The sequence below is a fragment of the Heptranchias perlo genome, chromosome 2 (assembly GCF_035084215.1).
Source record: "Heptranchias perlo isolate sHepPer1 chromosome 2, sHepPer1.hap1, whole genome shotgun sequence".
NCBI classification, from domain to species: domain Eukaryota; kingdom Metazoa; phylum Chordata; class Chondrichthyes; order Hexanchiformes; family Hexanchidae; genus Heptranchias; species Heptranchias perlo.
Genome location: NC_090326.1, coordinates 104,301,280 through 104,326,686, shown reverse-complemented (window position 1 = coordinate 104,326,686; position 25,407 = coordinate 104,301,280). Strand labels below are relative to the sequence as shown.

Genomic DNA, 25,407 nt, shown 5'->3' with positions numbered 1-25,407 from the left:
GCGAGTTGTTATGATCGGGAATGCACTGCCTGAAATGCTGGTGGAAGCAGATTCAAGAGTAACTTTCAAAAGGGAATTGGATAAATACTTGAAGTGGAAGAATTTGCAGGGCTATGGGGAAAGAGCAGGGGAGTGACACTAATTGGATAGCTCTTTCAAAGAGCCGGTACGAAGGGCTGGATTGTGATTCGATGATTCCATGAAAGCTCTGAAAAGCAAGCTGGCAACAGAGGACGGTTTAAAAACCAGGCACACCGTGGAGTATAATTTTGCCAGATCGGAGCAGAGTGGCGCAGCGGCAGCGTGCTGGGCCCATAACCCAGAGGTCAATGGATCGAAACCATTCTCTGCTAGCAGTGTGATTAACTTTTTCACCGCACTTTCATTTGATGTCCACAATCAACGTTGCGAGGCTGCAAGACACTTCGCAAAGGGTGAAGTCATGGCAACTGGTAGTGTGGGGACTTCCTGCAGTCCACTTGCAAAGTCAAGACAGTGGGATGTGAAGGCTCAGAAGAGAAAGCTGGCCAAGTGTGTGGTTTGACAGCTAGGGGGCAGTGTTGGCACTCAAGTTCGATTGCTCACAAGCTCAGTATCACTGTGTTTCTAACAGTTTTTGCCGGTATATTTGCAGTTACCTGACAACCACGAAAAGAGGAGGGCGGAAATGGACTTGTGGCACGATAATATGATGACAACTGGTAGTATGTGGACTGCCTGCATCAATTTACAAAGTAAAGATTACCTGATGGGAAGGCTACAAAGACAAAGGTGGAGGAGGGAGTCCTGGACAAAGCAGGTGGAGGGCTTCAACAAGACCATGCTGGCAAGCAGAGTGGTACAGTAGTAGTCACCCATAGCGCTGCAGTGATCAGATTGAAACTATTCTCTGCCCGTAGTCAGGTGAGCTTTTTCAAAGTGCTTGTTTGCGTAATTCTAAAAAGTGGTGTGAAAAGCAAAAGAAGTGATGTCCTTGCAAAGAGAAGAAATTTGTGTTAGCTTTGCAGGGCATTGTGAGGTTGAGAGTGAAACTGACTGGCAGAAAAGTTGATCAGGAGAACATGTGAAGCAAATATTAGCAGTATATTTGGAGGTGGGTGAGCAAATTGCTGTTGAGAATCAATGGAGGAAGGTTGGGTGAGATTTCTGGGAGGATGAAATGATGGCAGCTAGCCGTATGTGAATGGCTGCATCAATTTGAAAAGTTGCGATGATCTGAATGAACGAGAAAGGTGGCAATAGAGGGTGGTTTGCAAGCCAGACCGAGCGAAATAGTGCATTCTTATGTCTGAGCAGAGTGGCGCAGCGGAAGCGTGCTGGGCCCATAACCCAGAGGTCAATGGGTCGAAACCATTCTCTGCTAGCATCAAGATCAATTTTTTCACAACTCATTCGATTTCTGTCCACAATCAAAGCAGCGAGGCTGAGAGGCATTGAGCAAAGTGTCAAGTGATGGCAACGAGTGGTGTGGGGAATTGCTGCAATGCATTTGCAAAGTGAAGATCGTCTTATGTGTGGAGCAGAGAAGGTTAAGGGGAGATTTGATCGAGGTGTTCAAAGTCATGCAGGGTTTTGTTAGAGTAAATAAGGAGAAACTGCTTCCAGTGGCAGAAGGGTCGATAACCAGAGGACACAGATTTCAGGGAATTGAGGCGACATGAGGTAAACAATTTTACGCAGCGAGTTGTTATGATCGGGAATGCACTGCCTGAAATGCTGGTGGAAGCAGATTCAAGAGTAACTTTCAAAAGGGAATTGGATAAATACTTGAAGTGGAAGAATTTGCAGGGCTATGGGGAAAGAGCAGGGGAGTGACACTAATTGGATAGCTCTTTCAAAGAGCCGGTACGAAGGGCTGGATTGTGATTCGATGATTCCATGAAAGCTCTGAAAAGCAAGCTGGCAACAGAGGACGGTTTAAAAACCAGGCACACCGTGGAGTATAGTTTTGCCAGATCGGAGCAGAGTGGCGCAGCGGCAGCGTGCTGGGCCCATAACCCAGAGGTCAATGGATCGAAACCATTCTCTGCTAGCAGTGTGATTAACTTTTTCACCGCACTTTCATTTGATGTCCACAATCAACGTTGCGAGGCTGCAAGACACTTCGCAAAGGGTGAAGTCATGGCAACTGGTAGTGTGGGGACTTCCTGCAGTCCACTTGCAAAGTCAAGACAGTGGGATGTGAAGGCTCAGAAGAGAAAGCTGGCCAAGTGTGTGGTTTGACAGCTAGGGGGCAGTGTTGGCACTCAAGTTCTATTGCTCACAAGCTCAGTATCACTGTGTTTCTAACAGTTTTTGCCGGTATATTTGCAGTTACCTGACAACCACGAAAAGAGGAGGGCGGAAATGGACTTGTGGCACGATAATATGATGACAACTGGTAGTATGTGGACTGCCTGCATCAATTTACAAAGTAAAGATTACCTGATGGGAAGGCTACAAAGACAAAGGTGGAGGAGGGAGTCCTGGACAAAGCAGGTGGAGGGCTTCAACAAGACCATGCTGGCAAGCAGAGTGGTACAGCAGTAGTCACCCATAGCGCTGCAGTGATCAGATTGAAACTATTCTCTGCCCGTAGTCAGGTGAGCTTTTTCAAAGTGCTTGTTTGCGTAATTCTAAAAAGTGGTGTGAAAAGCAAAAGAAGTGATGTCCTTGCAAAGAGAAGAAATTTGTGTTAGCTTTGCAGGGCATTGTGAGGTTGAGAGTGAAACTGACTGGCAGAAAAGTTGATCAGGAGAACATGTGAAGCAAATATTAGCAGTATATTTGTAGGTGGGTGAGCAAATTGCTGTTGAGAATCAATGGAGGAAGGTTGGGTGAGATTTCTGGGAGGATGAAATGATGGCAGCGAGCCGTATGTGAATGGCTGCATCAATTTGCAAAGTTGCGATGATCTGAATGAACGAGAAAGGTGGCAATAGAGGGTGGTTTGCAAGCCAGACCCAGCGAAATAGTGCACTCTTATGTCTGAGCAGAGTGGCGCAGCGGAAGCGTGCTGGGCCCATAACCCAGAGGTCAATGGATCGAAACCATTCTCTGCTAGCATCAAGATCAATTTTTTCACAACTCATTCGATTTCTGTCCACAATCAAAGCAGCGAGGCTGAGAGGCATTGAGCAAAGGGTCAAGTGATGGCAACGAGTGGTGTGGGGAATTGCTGCAATCCATTTGCAAAGTGAAGATCGTCTTATGTGTGGAGCAGAGAAGGTTAAGGGGAGATTTGATCGAGGTGTTCAAAGTCATGCAGGGTTTTGTTAGAGTAAATAAGGAGAAACTGCTTCCAGTGGCAGAAGGGTCGATAACCAGAGGACACAGATTTCAGGGAATTGAGGCGACATGAGGTAAACAATTTTACGCAGCGAGTTGTTATGATCGGGAATGCACTGCCTGAAATGCTGGTGGAAGCAGATTCAAGAGTAACTTTCAAAAGGGAATTGGATAAATACTTGAAGTGGAAGAATTTGCAGGGCTATGGGGAAAGAGCAGGGGAGTGACACTAATTGGATAGCTCTTTCAAAGAGCCGGTACGAAGGGCTGGATTGTGATTCGATGATTCTATGAAAGCTCTGAAAAGCAAGCTGGCAACAGAGGACGTTTTAAAAACCAGGCACACCGTGGAGTATAGTTTTGCCAGATCGGAGCAGAGTGGCGCAGCGGCAGCGTGCTGGGCCCATAACCCAGAGGTCAATGGATCGAAACCATTCTCTGCTAGCAGTGTGATTAACTTTTTCACCGCACTTTCATTTGATGTCCACAATCAACGTTGCGAGGCTGCAAGACACTTCGCAAAGGGTGAAGTCATGGCAACTGGTCGTGTGGGGACTTCCTGCAGTCCACTTGCAAAGTCAAGACAGTCGGATGTGAAGGCTCAGAAGAGAAAGCTGGCCAAGTGTGTGGTTTGACAGCTAGGGGGCAGTGTTGGCACTCAAGTTCGATTGCTCACAAGCTCAGTATCACTGTGTTTCTAACAGTTTTTGCCGGTATATTTGCAGTTACCTGACAACCACGAAAAGAGGAGGGCGGAAATGGACTTGTGGCACGATAATATGATGACAACTGGTAGTATGTGGACTGCCTGCATCAATTTACAAAGTAAAGATTACCTGATGGGAAGGCTACAAAGACAAAGGTGGAGGAGGGAGTCCTGGACAAAGCAGGTGGAGGGCTTCAACAAGACCATGCTGGCAAGCAGAGTGGTACAGCAGTAGTCACCCATAGCGCTGCAGTGATCAGATTGAAACTATTCTCTGCCCGTAGTCAGGTGAGCTTTTTCAAAGTGCTTGTTTGCGTAATTCTAAAAAGTGGTGTGAAAAGCAAAAGAAGTGATGTCCTTGCAAAGAGAAGAAATTTGTGTTAGCTTTGCAGGGCATTGTGAGGTTGAGAGTGAAACTGACTGGCAGAAAAGTTGATCAGGAGAACATGTGAAGCAAATATTAGCAGTATATTTGTAGGTGGGTGAGCAAATTGCTGTTGAGAATCAATGGAGGAAGGTTGGGGGAGATTTCTGGGAGGATGAAATGATGGCAGCTAGCCGTATGTGAATGGCTGCATCAATTTGCAAAGTTGCGATGATCTGAATGAACGAGAAAGGTGGCAATAGAGGGTGGTTTGCAAGCCAGACCCAGCGAAATAGTGCACTCTTATGTCTGAGCAGAGTGGCGCAGCGGAAGCGTGCTGGGCCCATAACCCAGAGGTCAATGGGTCGAAACCATTTTCTGCTAGCATCAAGATCAATTTTTTCACAACTCATTCGATGTCTGTCCACAATCAAAGCAGCGAGGCTGAGAGGCATTGAGCAAAGGGTCAAGTGATGGCAACGAGTGGTGTGGGGAATTGCTGCAATCCATTTGCAAAGTGAAGATCGTCTTATGTGTGGAGCAGAGAAGGTTAAGGGGAGATTTGATCGAGGTGTTCAAAGTCATGCAGGGTTTTGTTAGAGTAAATAAGGAGAAACTGCTTCCAGTGGCAGAAGGGTCGATAACCAGAGGACACAGATTTCAGGGAATTGAGGCGACATGAGGTAAACAATTTTACGCAGCGAGTTGTTATGATCGGGAATGCACTGCCTGAAATGCTGGTGGAAGCAGATTCAAGAGTAACTTTCAAAAGGGAATTGGATAAATACTTGAAGTGGAAGAATTTGCAGGGCTATGGGGAAAGAGCAGGGGAGTGACACTAATTGGATAGCTCTTTCAAAGAGCCGGTACGAAGGGCTGGATTGTGATTCGATGATTCTATGAAAGCTCTGAAAAGCAAGCTGGCAACAGAGGACGGTTTAAAAACCAGGCACACCGTGGAGTATAGTTTTGCCAGATCGGAGCAGAGTGGCGCAGCGGCAGCGTGCTGGGCCCATAACCCAGAGGTCAATGGATCGAAACCATTCTCTGCTAGCAGTGTGATTAACTTTTTCACCGCACTTTCATTTGATGTCCACAATCAACGTTGCGAGGCTGCAAGACACTTCGCAAAGGGTGAAGTCATGGCAACTGGTCGTGTGGGGACTTCCTGCAGTCCACTTGCAAAGTCAAGACAGTCGGATGTGAAGGCTCAGAAGAGAAAGCTGGCCAAGTGTGTGGTTTGACAGCTAGGGGGCAGTGTTGGCACTCAAGTTCGATTGCTCACAAGCTCAGTATCACTGTGTTTCTAACAGTTTTTGCCGGTATATTTGCAGTTACCTGACAACCACGAAAAGAGGAGGGCGGAAATGGACTTGTGGCACGATAATATGATGACAACTGGTAGTATGTGGACTGCCTGCATCAATTTACAAAGTAAAGATTACCTGATGGGAAGGCTACAAAGACAAAGGTGGAGGAGGGAGTCCTGGACAAAGCAGGTGGAGGGCTTCAACAAGACCATGCTGGCAAGCAGAGTGGTACAGCAGTAGTCACCCATAGCGCTGCAGTGATCAGATTGAAACTATTCTCTGCCCGTAGTCAGGTGAGCTTTTTCAAAGTGCTTGTTTGCGTAATTCTAAAAAGTGGTGTGAAAAGCAAAAGAAGTGATGTCCTTGCAAAGAGAAGAAATTTGTGTTAGCTTTGCAGGGCATTGTGAGGTTGAGAGTGAAACTGACTGGCAGAAAAGTTGATCAGGAGAACATGTGAAGCAAATATTAGCAGTATATTTGTAGGTGGGTGAGCAAATTGCTGTTGAGAATCAATGGAGGAAGGTTGGGGGAGATTTCTGGGAGGATGAAATGATGGCAGCTAGCCGTATGTGAATGGCTGCATCAATTTGCAAAGTTGCGATGATCTGAATGAACGAGAAAGGTGGCAATAGAGGGTGGTTTGCAAGCCAGACCCAGCGAAATAGTGCACTCTTATGTCTGAGCAGAGTGGCGCAGCGGAAGCGTGCTGGGCCCATAACCCAGAGGTCAATGGGTCGAAACCATTTTCTGCTAGCATCAAGATCAATTTTTTCACAACTCATTCGATGTCTGTCCACAATCAAAGCAGCGAGGCTGAGAGGCATTGAGCAAAGGGTCAAGTGATGGCAACGAGTGGTGTGGGGAATTGCTGCAATCCATTTGCAAAGTGAAGATCGTCTTATGTGTGGAGCAGAGAAGGTTAAGGGGAGATTTGATCGAGGTGTTCAAAGTCATGCAGGGTTTTGTTAGAGTAAATAAGGAGAAACTGCTTCCAGTGGCAGAAGGGTCGATAACCAGAGGACACAGATTTCAGGGAATTGAGGCGACATGAGGTAAACAATTTTACGCAGCGAGTTGTTATGATCGGGAATGCACTGCCTGAAATGCTGGTGGAAGCAGATTCAAGAGTAACTTTCAAAAGGGAATTGGATAAATACTTGAAGTGGAAGAATTTGCAGGGCTATGGGGAAAGAGCAGGGGAGTGACACTAATTGGATAGCTCTTTCAAAGAGCAGGTACGAAGGGCTGGATTGTGATTCGATGATTCTATGAAAGCTCTGAAAAGCAAGCTGGCAACAGAGGACGTTTTAAAAACCAGGCACACCGTGGAGTATAGTTTTGCCAGATCGGAGCAGAGTGGCGCAGCGGCAGCGTGCTGGGCCCATAACCCAGAGGTCAATGGATCGAAACCATTCTCTGCTAGCAGTGTGATTAACTTTTTCACCGCACTTTCATTTGATGTCCACAATCAACGTTGCGAGGCTGCAAGACACTTCGCAAAGGGTGAAGTCATGGCAACTGGTCGTGTGGGGACTTCCTGCAGTCCACTTGCAAAGTCAAGACAGTCGGATGTGAAGGCTCAGAAGAGAAAGCTGGCCAAGTGTGTGGTTTGACAGCTAGGGGGCAGTGTTGGCACTCAAGTTCGATTGCTCACAAGCTCAGTATCACTGTGTTTCTAACAGTTTTTGCCGGTATATTTGCAGTTACCTGACAACCACGAAAAGAGGAGGGCGGAAATGGACTTGTGGCACGATAATATGATGACAACTGGTAGTATGTGGACTGCCTGCATCAATTTACAAAGTAAAGATTACCTGATGGGAAGGCTACAAAGACAAAGGTGGAGGAGGGAGTCCTGGACAAAGCAGGTGGAGGGCTTCAACAAGACCATGCTGGCAAGCAGAGTGGTACAGCAGTAGTCACCCATAGCGCTGCAGTGATCAGATTGAAACTATTCTCTGCCCGTAGTCAGGTGAGCTTTTTCAAAGTGCTTGTTTGCGTAATTCTAAAAAGTGGTGTGAAAAGCAAAAGAAGTGATGTCCTTGCAAAGAGAAGAAATTTGTGTTAGCTTTGCAGGGCATTGTGAGGTTGAGAGTGAAACTGACTGGCAGAAAAGTTGATCAGGAGAACATGTGAAGCAAATATTAGCAGTATATTTGTAGGTGGGTGAGCAAATTGCTGTTGAGAATCAATGGAGGAAGGTTGGGGGAGATTTCTGGGAGGATGAAATGATGGCAGCTAGCCGTATGTGAATGGCTGCATCAATTTGCAAAGTTGCGATGATCTGAATGAACGAGAAAGGTGGCAATAGAGGGTGGTTTGCAAGCCAGACCCAGCGAAATAGTGCACTCTTATGTCTGAGCAGAGTGGCGCAGCGGAAGCGTGCTGGGCCCATAACCCAGAGGTCAATGGATCGAAACCATTCTCTGCTAGCATCAAGATCAACTCATTCGATTTCTGTCCACAATCAAAGCAGCGAGGCTGAGAGGCATTGAGCAAAGGGTCAAGTGATGGTAACGAGTGGTGTGGGGAATTGCTGCAATCCATTTGCAAAGTGAAGATCGTCTTATGTGTGGAGCAGAGAAGGTTAAGGGGAGATTTGATCGAGGTGTTCAAAGTAATGCAGGGTTTTGTTAGAGTAAATAAGGAGAAACTGCTTCCAGTGGCAGAAGGGTCGATAACCAGAGGACACAGATTTCAGGGAATTGAGGCGACATGAGGTAAACAATTTTACGCAGCGAGTTGTTATGATCGGGAATGCACTGCCTGAAATGCTGGTGGAAGCAGATTCAAGAGTAACTTTCAAAAGGGAATTGGATAAATACTTGAAGTGGAAGAATTTGCAGGGCTATGGGGAAAGAGCAGGGGAGTGACACTAATTGGATAGCTCTTTCAAAGAGCCGGTACGAAGGGCTGGATTGTGATTCGATGATTCTATGAAAGCTCTGAAAAGCAAGCTGGCAACAGAGGACGGTTTAAAAACCAGGCACACCGTGGAGTATAGTTTTGCCAGATCGGAGCAGAGTGGCGCAGCGGCAGCGTGCTGGGCCCATAACCCAGAGGTCAATGGATCGAAACCATTCTCTGCTAGCAGTGTGATTAACTTTTTCACCGCACTTTCATTTGATGTCCACAATCAACGTTGCGAGGCTGCAAGACACTTCGCAAAGGGTGAAGTCATGGCAACTGGTCGTGTGGGGACTTCCTGCAGTCCACTTGCAAAGTCAAGACAGTCGGATGTGAAGGCTCAGAAGAGAAAGCTGGCCAAGTGTGTGGTTTGACAGCTAGGGGGCAGTGTTGGCACTCAAGTTCGATTGCTCACAAGCTCAGTATCACTGTGTTTCTAACAGTTTTTGCCGGTATATTTGCAGTTACCTGACAACCACGAAAAGAGGAGGGCGGAAATGGACTTGTGGCACGATAATATGATGACAACTGGTAGTATGTGGACTGCCTGCATCAATTTACAAAGTAAAGATTACCTGATGGGAAGGCTACAAAGACAAAGGTGGAGGAGGGAGTCCTGGACAAAGCAGGTGGAGGGCTTCAACAAGACCATGCTGGCAAGCAGAGTGGTACAGCAGTAGTCACCCATAGCGCTGCAGTGATCAGATTGAAACTATTCTCTGCCCGTAGTCAGGTGAGCTTTTTCAAAGTGCTTGTTTGCGTAATTCTAAAAAGTGGTGTGAAAAGCAAAAGAAGTGATGTCCTTGCAAAGAGAAGAAATTTGTGTTAGCTTTGCAGGGCATTGTGAGGTTGAGAGTGAAACTGACTGGCAGAAAAGTTGATCAGGAGAACATGTGAAGCAAATATTAGCAGTATATTTGTAGGTGGGTGAGCAAATTGCTGTTGAGAATCAATGGAGGAAGGTTGGGGGAGATTTCTGGGAGGATGAAATGATGGCAGCTAGCCGTATGTGAATGGCTGCATCAATTTGCAAAGTTGCGATGATCTGAATGAACGAGAAAGGTGGCAATAGAGGGTGGTTTGCAAGCCAGACCCAGCGAAATAGTGCACTCTTATGTCTGAGCAGAGTGGCGCAGCGGAAGCGTGCTGGGCCCATAACCCAGAGGTCAATGGGTCAAAACCATTTTCTGCTAGCATCAAGATCAATTTTTTCACAACTCATTCGATGTCTGTCCACAATCAAAGCAGCGAGGCTGAGAGGCATTGAGCAAAGGGTCAAGTGATGGCAACGAGTGGTGTGGGGAATTGCTGCAATCCATTTGCAAAGTGAAGATCGTCTTATGTGTGGAGCAGAGAAGGTTAAGGGGAGATTTGATCGAGGTGTTCAAAGTCATGCAGGGTTTTGTTAGAGTAAATAAGGAGAAACTGCTTCCAGTGGCAGAAGGGTCGATAACCAGAGGACACAGATTTCAGGGAATTGAGGCGACATGAGGTAAACAATTTTACGCAGCGAGTTGTTATGATCGGGAATGCACTGCCTGAAATGCTGGTGGAAGCAGATTCAAGAGTAACTTTCAAAAGGGAATTGGATAAATACTTGAAGTGGAAGAATTTGCAGGGCTATGGGGAAAGAGCAGGGGAGTGACACTAATTGGATAGCTCTTTCAAAGAGCAGGTACGAAGGGCTGGATTGTGATTCGATGATTCTATGAAAGCTCTGAAAAGCAAGCTGGCAACAGAGGACGTTTTAAAAACCAGGCACACCGTGGAGTATAGTTTTGCCAGATCGGAGCAGAGTGGCGCAGCGGCAGCGTGCTGGGCCCATAACCCAGAGGTCAATGGATCGAAACCATTCTCTGCTAGCAGTGTGATTAACTTTTTCACCGCACTTTCATTTGATGTCCACAATCAACGTTGCGAGGCTGCAAGACACTTCGCAAAGGGTGAAGTCATGGCAACTGGTCGTGTGGGGACTTCCTGCAGTCCACTTGCAAAGTCAAGACAGTCGGATGTGAAGGCTCAGAAGAGAAAGCTGGCCAAGTGTGTGGTTTGACAGCTAGGGGGCAGTGTTGGCACTCAAGTTCGATTGCTCACAAGCTCAGTATCACTGTGTTTCTAACAGTTTTTGCCGGTATATTTGCAGTTACCTGACAACCACGAAAAGAGGAGGGCGGAAATGGACTTGTGGCACGATAATATGATGACAACTGGTAGTATGTGGACTGCCTGCATCAATTTACAAAGTAAAGATTACCTGATGGGAAGGCTACAAAGACAAAGGTGGAGGAGGGAGTCCTGGACAAAGCAGGTGGAGGGCTTCAACAAGACCATGCTGGCAAGCAGAGTGGTACAGCAGTAGTCACCCATAGCGCTGCAGTGATCAGATTGAAACTATTCTCTGCCCGTAGTCAGGTGAGCTTTTTCAAAGTGCTTGTTTGCGTAATTCTAAAAAGTGGTGTGAAAAGCAAAAGAAGTGATGTCCTTGCAAAGAGAAGAAATTTGTGTTAGCTTTGCAGGGCATTGTGAGGTTGAGAGTGAAACTGACTGGCAGAAAAGTTGATCAGGAGAACATGTGAAGCAAATATTAGCAGTATATTTGTAGGTGGGTGAGCAAATTGCTGTTGAGAATCAATGGAGGAAGGTTGGGGGAGATTTCTGGGAGGATGAAATGATGGCAGCTAGCCGTATGTGAATGGCTGCATCAATTTGCAAAGTTGCGATGATCTGAATGAACGAGAAAGGTGGCAATAGAGGGTGGTTTGCAAGCCAGACCCAGCGAAATAGTGCACTCTTATGTCTGAGCAGAGTGGCGCAGCGGAAGCGTGCTGGGCCCATAACCCAGAGGTCAATGGATCGAAACCATTCTCTGCTAGCATCAAGATCAACTCATTCGATTTCTGTCCACAATCAAAGCAGCGAGGCTGAGAGGCATTGAGCAAAGGGTCAAGTGATGGTAACGAGTGGTGTGGGGAATTGCTGCAATCCATTTGCAAAGTGAAGATCGTCTTATGTGTGGAGCAGAGAAGGTTAAGGGGAGATTTGATCGAGGTGTTCAAAGTAATGCAGGGTTTTGTTAGAGTAAATAAGGAGAAACTGCTTCCAGTGGCAGAAGGGTCGATAACCAGAGGACACAGATTTCAGGGAATTGAGGCGACATGAGGTAAACAATTTTACGCAGCGAGTTGTTATGATCGGGAATGCACTGCCTGAAATGCTGGTGGAAGCAGATTCAAGAGTAACTTTCAAAAGGGAATTGGATAAATACTTGAAGTGGAAGAATTTGCAGGGCTATGGGGAAAGAGCAGGGGAGTGACACTAATTGGATAGCTCTTTCAAAGAGCCGGTACGAAGGGCTGGATTGTGATTCGATGATTCTATGAAAGCTCTGAAAAGCAAGCTGGCAACAGAGGACGGTTTAAAAACCAGGCACACCGTGGAGTATAGTTTTGCCAGATCGGAGCAGAGTGGCGCAGCGGCAGCGTGCTGGGCCCATAACCCAGAGGTCAATGGATCGAAACCATTCTCTGCTAGCAGTGTGATTAACTTTTTCACCGCACTTTCATTTGATGTCCACAATCAACGTTGCGAGGCTGCAAGACACTTCGCAAAGGGTGAAGTCATGGCAACTGGTCGTGTGGGGACTTCCTGCAGTCCACTTGCAAAGTCAAGACAGTCGGATGTGAAGGCTCAGAAGAGAAAGCTGGCCAAGTGTGTGGTTTGACAGCTAGGGGGCAGTGTTGGCACTCAAGTTCGATTGCTCACAAGCTCAGTATCACTGTGTTTCTAACAGTTTTTGCCGGTATATTTGCAGTTACCTGACAACCACGAAAAGAGGAGGGCGGAAATGGACTTGTGGCACGATAATATGATGACAACTGGTAGTATGTGGACTGCCTGCATCAATTTACAAAGTAAAGATTACCTGATGGGAAGGCTACAAAGACAAAGGTGGAGGAGGGAGTCCTGGACAAAGCAGGTGGAGGGCTTCAACAAGACCATGCTGGCAAGCAGAGTGGTACAGCAGTAGTCACCCATAGCGCTGCAGTGATCAGATTGAAACTATTCTCTGCCCGTAGTCAGGTGAGCTTTTTCAAAGTGCTTGTTTGCGTAATTCTAAAAAGTGGTGTGAAAAGCAAAAGAAGTGATGTCCTTGCAAAGAGAAGAAATTTGTGTTAGCTTTGCAGGGCATTGTGAGGTTGAGAGTGAAACTGACTGGCAGAAAAGTTGATCAGGAGAACATGTGAAGCAAATATTAGCAGTATATTTGTAGGTGGGTGAGCAAATTGCTGTTGAGAATCAATGGAGGAAGGTTGGGGGAGATTTCTGGGAGGATGAAATGATGGCAGCTAGCCGTATGTGAATGGCTGCATCAATTTGCAAAGTTGCGATGATCTGAATGAACGAGAAAGGTGGCAATAGAGGGTGGTTTGCAAGCCAGACCCAGCGAAATAGTGCACTCTTATGTCTGAGCAGAGTGGCGCAGCGGAAGCGTGCTGGGCCCATAACCCAGAGGTCAATGGGTCGAAACCATTTTCTGCTAGCATCAAGATCAATTTTTTCACAACTCATTCGATGTCTGTCCACAATCAAAGCAGCGAGGCTGAGAGGCATTGAGCAAAGGGTCAAGTGATGGCAACGAGTGGTGTGGGGAATTGCTGCAATCCATTTGCAAAGTGAAGATCGTCTTATGTGTGGAGCAGAGAAGGTTAAGGGGAGATTTGATCGAGGTGTTCAAAGTCATGCAGGGTTTTGTTAGAGTAAATAAGGAGAAACTGCTTCCAGTGGCAGAAGGGTCGATAACCAGAGGACACAGATTTCAGGGAATTGAGGCGACATGAGGTAAACAATTTTACGCAGCGAGTTGTTATGATCGGGAATGCACTGCCTGAAATGCTGGTGGAAGCAGATTCAAGAGTAACTTTCAAAAGGGAATTGGATAAATACTTGAAGTGGAAGAATTTGCAGGGCTATGGGGAAAGAGCAGGGGAGTGACACTAATTGGATAGCTCTTTCAAAGAGCCGGTACGAAGGGCTGGATTGTGATTCGATGATTCTATGAAAGCTCTGAAAAGCAAGCTGGCAACAGAGGACGTTTTAAAAACCAGGCACACCGTGGAGTATAGTTTTGCCAGATCGGAGCAGAGTGGCGCAGCGGCAGCGTGCTGGGCCCATAACCCAGAGGTCAATGGATCGAAACCATTCTCTGCTAGCAGTGTGATTAACTTTTTCACCGCACTTTCATTTGATGTCCACAATCAACGTTGCGAGGCTGCAAGACACTTCGCAAAGGGTGAAGTCATGGCAACTGGTCGTGTGGGGACTTCCTGCAGTCCACTTGCAAAGTCAAGACAGTCGGATGTGAAGGCTCAGAAGAGAAAGCTGGCCAAGTGTGTGGTTTGACAGCTAGGGGGCAGTGTTGGCACTCAAGTTCGATTGCTCACAAGCTCAGTATCACTGTGTTTCTAACAGTTTTTGCCGGTATATTTGCAGTTACCTGACAACCACGAAAAGAGGAGGGCGGAAATGGACTTGTGGCACGATAATATGATGACAACTGGTAGTATGTGGACTGCCTGCATCAATTTACAAAGTAAAGATTACCTGATGGGAAGGCTACAAAGACAAAGGTGGAGGAGGGAGTCCTGGACAAAGCAGGTGGAGGGCTTCAACAAGACCATGCTGGCAAGCAGAGTGGTACAGCAGTAGTCACCCATAGCGCTGCAGTGATCAGATTGAAACTATTCTCTGCCCGTAGTCAGGTGAGCTTTTTCAAAGTGCTTGTTTGCGTAATTCTAAAAAGTGGTGTGAAAAGCAAAAGAAGTGATGTCCTTGCAAAGAGAAGAAATTTGTGTTAGCTTTGCAGGGCATTGTGAGGTTGAGAGTGAAACTGACTGGCAGAAAAGTTGATCAGGAGAACATGTGAAGCAAATATTAGCAGTATATTTGTAGGTGGGTGAGCAAATTGCTGTTGAGAATCAATGGAGGAAGGTTGGGGGAGATTTCTGGGAGGATGAAATGATGGCAGCTAGCCGTATGTGAATGGCTGCATCAATTTGCAAAGTTGCGATGATCTGAATGAACGAGAAAGGTGGCAATAGAGGGTGGTTTGCAAGCCAGACCCAGCGAAATAGTGCACTCTTATGTCTGAGCAGAGTGGCGCAGCGGAAGCGTGCTGGGCCCATAACCCAGAGGTCAATGGATCGAAACCATTCTCTGCTAGCATCAAGATCAACTTTTTCACAACTCATTCGATTTCTGTCCACAATCAAAGCAGCGAGGCTGAGAGGCATTGAGCAAAGGGTCAAGTGATGGCAACGAGTGGTGTGGGGAATTGCTGCAATCCATTTGCAAAGTGAAGATCGTCTTATGTGTGGAGCAGAGAAGGTTAAGGGGAGATTTGATCGAGGTGTTCAAAGTCATGCAGGGTTTTGTTAGAGTAAATAAGGAGAAACTGCTTCCAGTGGCAGAAGGGTCGATAACCAGAGGACACAGATTTCAGGGAATTGAGGCGACATGAGGTAAACAATTTTACGCAGCGAGTTGTTATGATCGGGAATGCACTGCCTGAAATGCTGGTGGAAGCAGATTCAAGAGTAACTTTCAAAAGGGAATTGGATAAATACTTGAAGTGGAAGAATTTGCAGGGCTATGGGGAAAGAGCAGGGGAGTGACACTAATTGGATAGCTCTTTCAAAGAGCCGGTACGAAGGGCTGGATTGTGATTCGATGATTCTATGAAAGCTCTGAAAAGCAAGCTGGCAACAGAGGACGGTTTAAAAACCAGGCACACCGTGGAGTATAGTTTTGCCAGATCGGAGCAGAGTGGCGCAGCGGCAGCGTGCTGGGCCATAACCCAGAGGTCAAGGGATCGAAACCATTCTCTGCTAGCAGTGTGATTAACTTTTTCACCGCACTTTCATTTGATGTCCACAATCAACGTTGCGAGGCTGCAAGACACTTCGCAAAGGGTGAAGTCATGGCAACTGGTCGTGTGGGGACTTCCTGCAGTCCACTTGCAAAGTCAAGACAGTCGGATGTGAAGGCTCAGAAGAGAAAGCTGGCCAAGTGTGTGGTTTGACAGCTAGGGGGCAGTGTTGGCACTCAAGTTCGATTGCTCACAAGCTCAGTATCACTGTGTTTCTAACAGTTTTTGCCGGTATATTTGCAGTTACCTGACAACCACGAAAAGAGGAGGGCGGAAATGGACTTGTGGCACGATAATATGATGACAACTGGTAGTATGTGGACTGCCTGCATCAATTTACAAAGTAAAGATTACCTGATGGGAAGGCTACAAAGACAAAGGTGGAGGAGGGAGTCCTGGACAAAGCAGGTGGAGGGCTTCAACAAGACCATGCTGGCAAGCAGAGTGGTACAGCAGTAGTCACCCATAGCGCTGCAGTGATCAGATTGAAACTATTCTCTGCCCGTAGTCAGGTGAGCTTTTTCAAAGTGCTTGTTTGCGTAATTCTAAAAAGTGGTGTGAAAAGCAAAAGAAGTGATGTCCTTGCAAAGAGAAGAAATTTGTGTTAGCTTTGCAGGGCATTGTGAGGTTGAGAGTGAAACTGACTGGCAGAAAAGTTGATCAGGAGAACATGTGAAGCAAATATTAGCAGTATATTTGTAGGTGGGTGAGCAAATTGCTGTTGAGAATCAATGGAGGAAGGTTGGGGGAGATTTCTGGGAGGATGAAATGATGGCAGCTAGCCGTATGTGAATGGCTGTATCAATTTGCAAAGTTGCGATGATCTGAATGAACGAGAAAGGTGGCAATAGAGGGTGGTTTGCAAGCCAGACCCAGCGAAATAGTGCACTCTTATGTTTGAGCAGAGTGGCGCAGCGGAAGCGTGCTGGGCCCATAACCCAGAGGTCAATGGGTCGAAACCATTCTCTGCTAGCATCAAGATCAACTTTTTCACAACTCATTCGATTTCTGTCCACAATCAAAGCAGCGAGGCTGAGAGGCATTGAGCAAAGGGTCAAGTGATGGCAACGAGTGGTGTGGGGAATTGCTGCAATCCATTTGCAAAGTGAAGATCGTCTTATGTGTGGAGCAGAGAAGGTTAAGGGGAGATTTGATCGAGGTGTTCAAAGTCATGCAGGGTTTTGTTAGAGTAAATAAGGAGAAACTGCTTCCAGTGGCAGAAGGGTCGATAACCAGAGGACACAGATTTCAGGGAATTGAGGCGACATGAGGTAAACAATTTTACGCAGCGAGTTGTTATGATCGGGAATGCACTGCCTGAAATGCTGGTGGAAGCAGATTCAAGAGTAACTTTCAAAAGGGAATTGGATAAATACTTGAAGTGGAAGAATTTGCAGGGCTATGGGGAAAGAGCAGGGGAGTGACACTAATTGGATAGCTCTTTCAAAGAGCCGGTACGAAGGGCTGGATTGTGATTCGATGATTCTATGAAAGCTCTGAAAAGCAAGCTGGCAACAGAGGACGTTTTAAAAACCAGGCACACCGTGGAGTATAGTTTTGCCAGATCGGAGCAGAGTGGAGCAGCGGCAGCATGCTGGGCCCATAACCCAGAGGTCAATGGATCGAAACCATTCTCTGCTAGCAGTGTGATTAACTTTTTCACCGCACTTTCATTTGATGTCCACAATCAACGTTGCGAGGCTGCAAGACACTTCGCAAAGGGTGAAGTCATGGCAACTGGTAGTGTGGGGACTTCCTGCAGTCCACTTGCAAAGTCAAGACAGTCGGATGTGAAGGCTCAGAAGAGAAAGCTGGCCAAGTGTGTGGTTTGACAGCTAGGGGGCAGTGTTGGCACTCAAGTTCGATTGCTCACAAGCTCAGTATCACTGTGTTTCTAACAGTTTTTGCCGGTATATTTGCAGTTACCTGACAACCACGAAAAGAGGAGGGCGGAAATGGACTTGTGGCACGATAATATGATGACAACTGGTAGTATGTGGACTGCCTGCATCAATTTACAAAGTAAAGATTACCTGATGGGAAGGCTACAAAGACAAAGGTGGAGGAGGGAGTCCTGGACAAAGCAGGTGGAGGGCTTCAACAAGACCATGCTGGCAAGCAGAGTGGTACAGCAGTAGTCACCCATAGCGCTGCAGTGATCAGATTGAAACTATTCTCTGCCCGTAGTCAGGTGAGCTTTTTCAAAGTGCTTGTTTGCGTAATTCTAAAAAGTGGTGTGAAAAGCAAAAGAAGTGATGTCCTTGCAAAGAGAAGAAATTTGTGTTAGCTTTGCAGGGCATTGTGAGGTTGAGAGTGAAACTGACTGGCAGAAAAGTTGATCAGGAGAACATGTGAAGCAAATATTAGCAGTATATTTGTAGGTGGGTGAGCAAATTGCTGTTGAGAATCAATGGAGGAAGGTTGGGTGAGATTTCTGGGAGGATGAAATGATGGCAGCTAGCCGTATGTGAATGGCTGCATCAATTTGCAAAGTTGCGATGATCTGAATGAACGAGAAAGGTGGCAATAGAGGGTGGTTTGCAAGCCAGACCGAGCGAAATAGTGCACTCTTATGTCTGAGCAGAGTGGCGCAGCGGAAGCGTGCTGGGCCCATAACCCAGAGGTCAATGGATCGAAACCATTCTCTGCTAGCATCAAGATCAACTTTTTCACAACTCATTCGATTTCTGTCCACAATCAAAGCAGCGAGGCTGAGAGGCATTGAGCAAAGGGTCAAGTGATGGCAACGAGTGGTGTGGGGAATTGCTGCAATCCATTTGCAAAGTGAAGATCGTCTTATGTGTGGAGCAGAGAAGGTTAAGGGGAGATTTGATCGAGGTGTTCAAAGTCATGCAGGGTTTTGTTAGAGTAAATAAGGAGAAACTGCTTCCAGTGGCAGAAGGGTCGATAACCAGAGGACACAGATTTCAGGGAATTGAGGCGACATGAGGTAAACAATTTTACGCAGCGAGTTGTTATGATCGGGAATGCACTGCCTGAAATGCTGGTGGAAGCAGATTCAAGAGTAACTTTCAAAAGGGAATTGGATAAATACTTGAAGTGGAAGAATTTGCAGGGCTATGGGGAAAGAGCAGGGGAGTGACACTAATTGGATAGCTCTTTCAAAGAGCCGGTACGAAGGGCTGGATTGTGATTCGATGATTCTGTGAAAGCTCTGAAAAGCAAGCTGGCAACAGAGGACGGTTTAAAAACCAGGCACACCGTGGAGTATAGTTTTGCCAGATCGGAGCAGAGTGGAGCAGCGGCAGCATGCTGGGCCCATAACCCAGAGGTCAATGGATCGAAACCATTCTCTGCTAGCAGTGTGATTAACTTTTTCACCGCACTTTCATTTGATGTCCACAATCAACGTTGCGAGGCTGCAAGACACTTCGCAAAGGGTGAAGTCATGGCAACTGGTAGTGTGGGGACTTCCTGCAGTCCACTTGCAAAGTCAAGACAGTCGGATGTGAAGGCTCAGAAGAGAAAGCTGGCCAAGTGTGTGGTTTGACAGCTAGGGGGCAGTGTTGGCACTCAAGTTCGATTGCTCACAAGCTCAGTATCACTGTGTTTCTAACAGTTTTTGCCGGTATATTTGCAGTTACCTGACAACCACGAAAAGAGGAGGGCGGAAATGGACTTGTGGCACGATAATATGATGACAACTGGTAGTATGTGGACTGCCTGCATCAATTTACAAAGTAAAGATTACCTGATGGGAAGGCTACAAAGACAAAGGTGGAGGAGGGAGTCCTGGACAAAGCAGGTGGAGGGCTTCAACAAGACCATGCTGGCAAGCAGAGTGGTACAGCAGTAGTCACCCATAGCGCTGCAGTGATCAGATTGAAACTATTCTCTGCCCGTAGTCAGGTGAGCTTTTTCAAAGTGCTTGTTTGCGTAATTCTAAAAAGTGGTGTGAAAAGCAAAAGAAGTGATGTCCTTGCAAAGAGAAGAAATTTGTGTTAGCTTTGCAGGGCATTGTGAGGTTGAGAGTGAAACTGACTGGCAGAAAAGTTGATCAGGAGAACATGTGAAGCAAATATTAGCAGTATATTTGTAGGTGGGTGAGCAAATTGCTGTTGAGAATCAATGGAGGAAGGTTGGGTGAGATTTCTGGGAGGATGAAATGATGGCAGCGAGCCGTATGTGAATGGCTGCATCAATTTGAAAAGTTGCGATGATCTGAATGAACGAGAAAGGTGGCAATAGAGGGTGGTTTGCAAGCCAGACCCAGCGAAATAGTGCACTCTTATGTCTGAGCAGAGTGGCGCAGCGGAAGCGTGCTGGGCCCATAACCCAGAGGTCAATGGATCGAAACCATTCTCTGCTAGCATCAAGATCAATTTTTTCACAACTCATTCGATTTCTGTCCACAATCAAAGCAGCGAGGCTGAGAGGCATTGAGCAAAGGGTCAAGTGATGGCAACGAGTGGTGTGGGGAATTGCTGCAATCCATTTGCAAAGTGAAGATCGTCTTATGTGTGGAGCAGAGAAGGTTAAGGGGAGATTTGATCGAGGTGTTCAAAGTCATGCAGGGTTTTGTTAGAGTAAATAAGGAGAAACTGCTTCCAGTGGCAGAAGGGTCGATAACCAGAGGACACAGATTTCAGGGAATTGAGGCGACATGAGGTAAACAATTTTACGCAGCGAGTTGTTATGATCGGGAATGCACTGCCTGAAATGCTGGTGGAAGCAGATTCAAGAGTAACTTTCAAAAGGGAATTGGATAAATACTTGAAGTGGAAGAATTTGCAGGGCTGTGGGGAAAGAGCAGGGGAGTGACACTAATTGGATAGCTCTTTCAAAGAGCCGGTACGAAGGGCTGGATTGTGATTCGATGATTCTATGAAAGCTCTGAAAAGCAAGCTGGCAACAGAGGACGGTTTAAAAACCAGCCACACCGTGAAGTATAGCTTTGCCAGATCGGAGCAGAGTGGCGCAGTGGCAGCGTGCTGGGCCCATAACCCAGAGGTCAATCGATCGAAAGCATTCTCTGCTAGCAGTGTGATTAACTTTTTCACCGCACTTTCATTTGATGTCCACAATCAACGTTGCGAGGCTGCAAGACACTTCGCAAAGGGTGAAGTCATGGCAACTGGTCGTGTGGGGACTTCCTGCAGTCCACTTGCAAAGTCAAGACAGTCGGATGTGAAGGCTCAGAAGAGAAAGCTGGCCAAGTGTGTGGTTTGACAGCTAGGGGGCAGTGTTGGCACTCAAGTTCGATTGCTCACAAGCTCAGTATCACTGTGTTTCTAACAGTTTTTGCCGGTATATTTGCAGTTACCTGACAACCACGAAAAGAGGAGGGCGGAAATGGACTTGTGGCACGATAATATGATGACAACTGGTAGTATGTGGACTGCCTGCATCAATTTACAAAGTAAAGATTACCTGATGGGAAGGCTACAAAGACAAAGGTGGAGGAGGGAGTCCTGGACAAAGCAGGTGGAGGGCTTCAACAAGACCATGCTGGCAAGCAGAGTGGTACAGCAGTAGTCACCCATAGCGCTGCAGTGATCAGATTGAAACTATTCTCTGCCCGTAGTCAGGTGAGCTATTTCAAAGTGCTTGTTTGCGTAATTCTAAAAAGTGGTGTGAAAAGCAAAAGAAGTGATGTCCTTGCAAAGAGAAGAAATTTGTGTTAGCTTTGCAGGGCATTGTGAGGTTGAGAGTGAAACTGACTGGCAGAAAAGTTGATCAGGAGAACATGTGAAGCAAATATTAGCAGTATATTTGTAGGTGGGTGAGCAAATTGCTGTTGAGAATCAATGGAGGAAGGTTGGGTGAGATTTCTGGGAGGATGAAATGATGGCAGCGAGCCGTATGTGAATGGCTGCATCAATTTGAAAAGTTGCGATGATCTGAATGAACGAGAAAGGTGGCAATAGAGGGTGGTTTGCAAGCCAGACCCAGCGAAATAGTGCACTCTTATGTCTGAGCAGAGTGGCGCAGCGGAAGCGTGCTGGGCCCATAACCCAGAGGTCAATGGATCGAAACCATTCTCTGCTAGCATCAAGATCAACTTTTTCACAACTCATTCGATTTCTGTCCACAATCAAAGCAGCGAGGCTGAGAGGCATTGAGCAAAGGGTCAAGTGATGGCAACGAGTGGTGTGGGGAATTGCTGCAATCCATTTGCAAAGTGAAGATCGTCTTATGTGTGGAGCAGAGAAGGTTAAGGGGAGATTTGATCGAGGTGTTCAAAGTCATGCAGGGTTTTGTTAGAGTAAATAAGGAGAAACTGCTTCCAGTGGCAGAAGGGTCGATAACCAGAGGACACAGATTTCAGGGAATTGAGGCGACATGAGGTAAACAATTTTACGCAGCGAGTTGTTATGATCGGGAATGCACTGCCTGAAATGCTGGTGGAAGCAGATTCAAGAGTAACTTTCAAAAGGGAATTGGATAAATACTTGAAGTGGAAGAATTTGCAGGGCTATGGGGAAAGAGCAGGGGAGTGACACTAATTGGATAGCTCTTTCAAAGAGCCGGTACGAAGGGCTGGATTGTGATTCGATGATTCTATGAAAGCTCTGAAAAGCAAGCTGGCAACAGAGGACGGTTTAAAAACCAGCCACACCGTGAAGTATAGCTTTGCCAGATCGGAGCAGAGTGGCGCAGCGGCAGCGTGCTGGGCCCATAACCCAGAGGTCAATCGATCGAAACCATTCTCTGCTAGCAGTGTGATTAACTTTTTCACCGCACTTTCATTTGATGTCCACAATCAACGTTGCGAGGCTGCAAGACACTTCGCAAAGGGTGAAGTCATGGCAACTGGTCGTGTGGGGACTTCCTGCAGTCCACTTGCAAAGTCAAGACAGTCGGATGTGAAGGCTCAGAAGAGAAAGCTGGCCAAGTGTGTGGTTTGACAGCTAGGGGGCAGTGTTGGCACTCAAGTTTGATTGCTCACAAGCTCAGTATCACTGTGTTTCTAACAGTTTTTGCCGGTATATTTGCAGTTACCTGACAACCACGAAAAGAGGAGGGCGGAAATGGACTTGTGGCACGATAATATGATGACAACTGGTAGTATGTGGACTGCCTGCATCAATTTACAAAGTAAAGATTACCTGATGGGAAGGCTACAAAGACAAAGGTGGAGGAGGGAGTCCTGGACAAAGCAGGTGGAGGGCTTCAACAAGACCATGCTGGCAAGCAGAGTGGTACAGCAGTAGTCACCCATAGCGCTGCAGTGATCAGATTGAAACTATTCTCTGCCCGTAGTCAGGTGAGCTTTTTCAAAGTGCTTGTTTGCGTAATTCTAAAAAGTGGTGTGAAAAGCAAAAGAAGTGATGTCCTTGCAAAGAGAAGAAATTTGTGTTAGCTTTGCAGGGCATTGTGAGGTTGAGAGTGAAACTGACTGGCAGAAAAGTTGATCAGGAGAACATGTGAAGCAAATATTAGCAGTATATTTGTAGGTGGGTGAGCAAATTAATGTTGAGAATCAATGGAGGAAGGTTGGGTGAGATTTCTGGGAGGATGAAATGATGGCAGCTAGCCGTATGTGAATGGCTGCATCAATTTGCAAAGTTGCGATGATCTGAATGAACGAGAAAGGTGGCAATAGAGGGTGGTTTGCAAGCCAGACCCAGCGAAATAGTGCACTCTTATGTCTGAGCAGAGTGGCGCAGCGGAAGCGTGCTGGGCCCATAACCCAGAGGTCAATGGATCGAAACCATTCTCTGCTAGCATCAAGATCAACTTTTTCACAACTCATTCGATTTCTGTCCACAATCAAAGCAGCGAGGCTGAGAGGCATTGAGCAAAGGGTCAAGTGATGGCAACGAGTGGTGTGGGGAATTGCTGCAATCCATTTGCAAAGTGAAGATCGTCTTATGTGTGGAGCAGAGAAGGTTAAGGGGAGATTTGATCGAGGTGTTCAAAGTAATGCAGGGTTTTGTTAGAGTAAATAAGGAGAAACTGCTTCCAGTGGCAGAAGGGTCGATAACCAGAGGACACAGATTTCAGGGAATTGAGGCGACATGAGGTAAACAATTTTACGCAGCGAGTTGTTATGATCGGGAATGCACTGCCTGAAATGCTGGTGGAAGCTGATTCAAGAGTAACTTTCAAAAGGGAATTGGATAAATACTTGAAGTGGAAGAATTTGCAGGGCTATGGGGAAAGAGCAGGGGAGTGACACTAATTGGATAGCTCTTTCAAAGAGCCGGTACGAAGGGCTGGATTGTGATTCGATGATTCTATGAAAGCTCTGAAAAGCAAGCTGGCAACAGAGGAAGGTTTAAAAACCAGCCACACCGTGAAGTATAGCTTTGCCAGATCGGAGCAGAGTGGCGCAGCGGCAGCGTGCTGGGCCCATAACCCAGAGGTCAATGGATCGAAACCATTCTCTGCTAGCAGTGTGATTAACTTTTTCACCGCACTTTCATTTGATGTCCACAATCAACGTTGCGAGGCTGCAAGACACTTCGCAAAGGGTGAAGTCATGGCAACTGGTCGTGTGGGGACTTCCTGCAGTCCACTTGCAAAGTCAAGACAGTCGGATGTGAAGGCTCAGAAGAGAAAGCTGGCCAAGTGTGTGGTTTGACAGCTAGGGGGCAGTGTTGGCACTCAAGTTCGATTGCTCACAAGCTCAGTATCACTGTGTTTCTAACAGTTTTTGCCGGTATATTTGCAGTTACCTGACAACCACGAAAAGAGGAGGGCGGAAATGGACTTGTGGCACGATAATATGATGACAACTGGTAGTATGTGGACTGCCTGCATCAATTTACAAAGTAAAGATTACCTGATGGGAAGGCTACAAAGACAAAGGTGGAGGAGGGAGTCCTGGACAAAGCAGGTGGAGGGCTTCAACAAGACCATGCTGGCAAGCAGAGTGGTACAGCAGTAGTCACCCATAGCGCTGCAGTGATCAGATTGAAACTATTCTCTGCCCGTAGTCAGGTGAGCTTTTTCAAAGTGCTTGTTTGCGTAATTCTAAAAAGTGGTGTGAAAAGCAAAAGAAGTGATGTCCTTGCAAAGAGAAGAAATTTGTGTTAGCTTTGCAGGGCATTGTGAGGTTGAGAGTGAAACTGACTGGCAGAAAAGTTGATCAGGAGAACATGTGAAGCAAATATTAGCAGTATATTTGTAGGTGGGTGAGCAAATTGCTGTTGAGAATCAATGGAGGAAGGTTGGGTGAGATTTCTGGGAGGATGAAATGATGGCAGCTAGCCGTATGTGAATGGCTGCATCAATTTGAAAAGTTGCGATGATCTGAATGAACGAGAAAGGTGGCAATAGAGGGTGGTTTGCAAGCCAGACCCAGCGAAATAGTGCACTCTTATGTCTGAGCAGAGTGGCGCAGCGGAAGCGTGCTGGGCCCATAACCCAGAGGTCAATGGGTCGAAACCATTCTCTGCTAGCATCAAGATCAATTTTTTCACAACTCATTCGATTTCTGTCCACAATCAAAGCAGCGAGGCTGAGAGGCATTGAGCAAAGGGTCAAGTGATGGCAACGAGTGGTGTGGGGAATTGCTGCAATGCATTTGCAAAGTGAAGATCGTCTTATGTGTGGAGCAGAGAAGGTTAAGGGGAGATTTGATCGAGGTGTTCAAAGTCATGCAGGGTTTTGTTAGAGTAAATAAGGAGAAACTGCTTCCAGTGGCAGAAGGGTCGATAACCAGAGGACACAGATTTCAGGGAATTGAGGCGACATGAGGTAAACAATTTTACGCAGCGAGTTGTTATGATCGGGAATGCACTGCCTGAAATGCTGGTGGAAGCAGATTCAAGAGTAACTTTCAAAAGGGAATTGGATAAATACTTGAAGTGGAAGAATTTGCAGGGCTATGGGGAAAGAGCAGGGGAGTGACACTAATTGGATAGCTCTTTCAAAGAGCCGGTACGAAGGGCTGGATTGTGATTCGATGATTCTATGAAAGCTCTGAAAAGCAAGCTGGCAACAGAGGACGGTTTAAAAA

General features: G+C 46.6%; 18 non-coding genes across 18 annotated transcripts; all 18 read left to right on the top strand.

The window, feature by feature from the left end:
- The first annotated feature begins 281 nt into the window (after nucleotides 1–281).
- On the top strand, nucleotides 282–353 carry trnam-cau (transfer RNA methionine (anticodon CAU)). Its single transcript has one exon. It is a non-coding gene; the product is annotated as a tRNA-Met (tRNA).
- A 1,607-nt stretch (nucleotides 354–1,960) lies between these two features.
- On the top strand, nucleotides 1,961–2,032 carry trnam-cau (transfer RNA methionine (anticodon CAU)). The gene has a single exon. It is a non-coding gene; the product is annotated as a tRNA-Met (tRNA).
- Nucleotides 2,033–2,970: 938 nt separating this feature from the next.
- trnam-cau (transfer RNA methionine (anticodon CAU)) lies at nucleotides 2,971–3,042 on the top strand. Its single transcript has one exon. It is a non-coding gene; the product is annotated as a tRNA-Met (tRNA).
- Nucleotides 3,043–3,639: 597 nt separating this feature from the next.
- On the top strand, nucleotides 3,640–3,711 carry trnam-cau (transfer RNA methionine (anticodon CAU)). The gene has a single exon. It is a non-coding gene; the product is annotated as a tRNA-Met (tRNA).
- A 1,607-nt stretch (nucleotides 3,712–5,318) lies between these two features.
- trnam-cau (transfer RNA methionine (anticodon CAU)) lies at nucleotides 5,319–5,390 on the top strand. Its single transcript has one exon. It is a non-coding gene; the product is annotated as a tRNA-Met (tRNA).
- Nucleotides 5,391–6,997: 1,607 nt separating this feature from the next.
- On the top strand, nucleotides 6,998–7,069 carry trnam-cau (transfer RNA methionine (anticodon CAU)). Its single transcript has one exon. It is a non-coding gene; the product is annotated as a tRNA-Met (tRNA).
- A 938-nt stretch (nucleotides 7,070–8,007) lies between these two features.
- On the top strand, nucleotides 8,008–8,079 carry trnam-cau (transfer RNA methionine (anticodon CAU)). The gene has a single exon. It is a non-coding gene; the product is annotated as a tRNA-Met (tRNA).
- A 586-nt stretch (nucleotides 8,080–8,665) lies between these two features.
- On the top strand, nucleotides 8,666–8,737 carry trnam-cau (transfer RNA methionine (anticodon CAU)). Its single transcript has one exon. It is a non-coding gene; the product is annotated as a tRNA-Met (tRNA).
- A 1,607-nt stretch (nucleotides 8,738–10,344) lies between these two features.
- trnam-cau (transfer RNA methionine (anticodon CAU)) lies at nucleotides 10,345–10,416 on the top strand. Its single transcript has one exon. It is a non-coding gene; the product is annotated as a tRNA-Met (tRNA).
- A 938-nt stretch (nucleotides 10,417–11,354) lies between these two features.
- Nucleotides 11,355–11,426, top strand: trnam-cau (transfer RNA methionine (anticodon CAU)). The gene has a single exon. It is a non-coding gene; the product is annotated as a tRNA-Met (tRNA).
- Nucleotides 11,427–12,012: 586 nt separating this feature from the next.
- Nucleotides 12,013–12,084, top strand: trnam-cau (transfer RNA methionine (anticodon CAU)). Its single transcript has one exon. It is a non-coding gene; the product is annotated as a tRNA-Met (tRNA).
- Nucleotides 12,085–13,691: 1,607 nt separating this feature from the next.
- trnam-cau (transfer RNA methionine (anticodon CAU)) lies at nucleotides 13,692–13,763 on the top strand. Its single transcript has one exon. It is a non-coding gene; the product is annotated as a tRNA-Met (tRNA).
- A 938-nt stretch (nucleotides 13,764–14,701) lies between these two features.
- On the top strand, nucleotides 14,702–14,773 carry trnam-cau (transfer RNA methionine (anticodon CAU)). The gene has a single exon. It is a non-coding gene; the product is annotated as a tRNA-Met (tRNA).
- Nucleotides 14,774–18,058: 3,285 nt separating this feature from the next.
- Nucleotides 18,059–18,130, top strand: trnam-cau (transfer RNA methionine (anticodon CAU)). The gene has a single exon. It is a non-coding gene; the product is annotated as a tRNA-Met (tRNA).
- Nucleotides 18,131–19,737: 1,607 nt separating this feature from the next.
- On the top strand, nucleotides 19,738–19,809 carry trnam-cau (transfer RNA methionine (anticodon CAU)). The gene has a single exon. It is a non-coding gene; the product is annotated as a tRNA-Met (tRNA).
- Nucleotides 19,810–21,416: 1,607 nt separating this feature from the next.
- trnam-cau (transfer RNA methionine (anticodon CAU)) lies at nucleotides 21,417–21,488 on the top strand. Its single transcript has one exon. It is a non-coding gene; the product is annotated as a tRNA-Met (tRNA).
- A 1,607-nt stretch (nucleotides 21,489–23,095) lies between these two features.
- Nucleotides 23,096–23,167, top strand: trnam-cau (transfer RNA methionine (anticodon CAU)). Its single transcript has one exon. It is a non-coding gene; the product is annotated as a tRNA-Met (tRNA).
- Nucleotides 23,168–23,764: 597 nt separating this feature from the next.
- Nucleotides 23,765–23,836, top strand: trnam-cau (transfer RNA methionine (anticodon CAU)). The gene has a single exon. It is a non-coding gene; the product is annotated as a tRNA-Met (tRNA).
- Nucleotides 23,837–25,407: the final 1,571 nt, after the last annotated feature.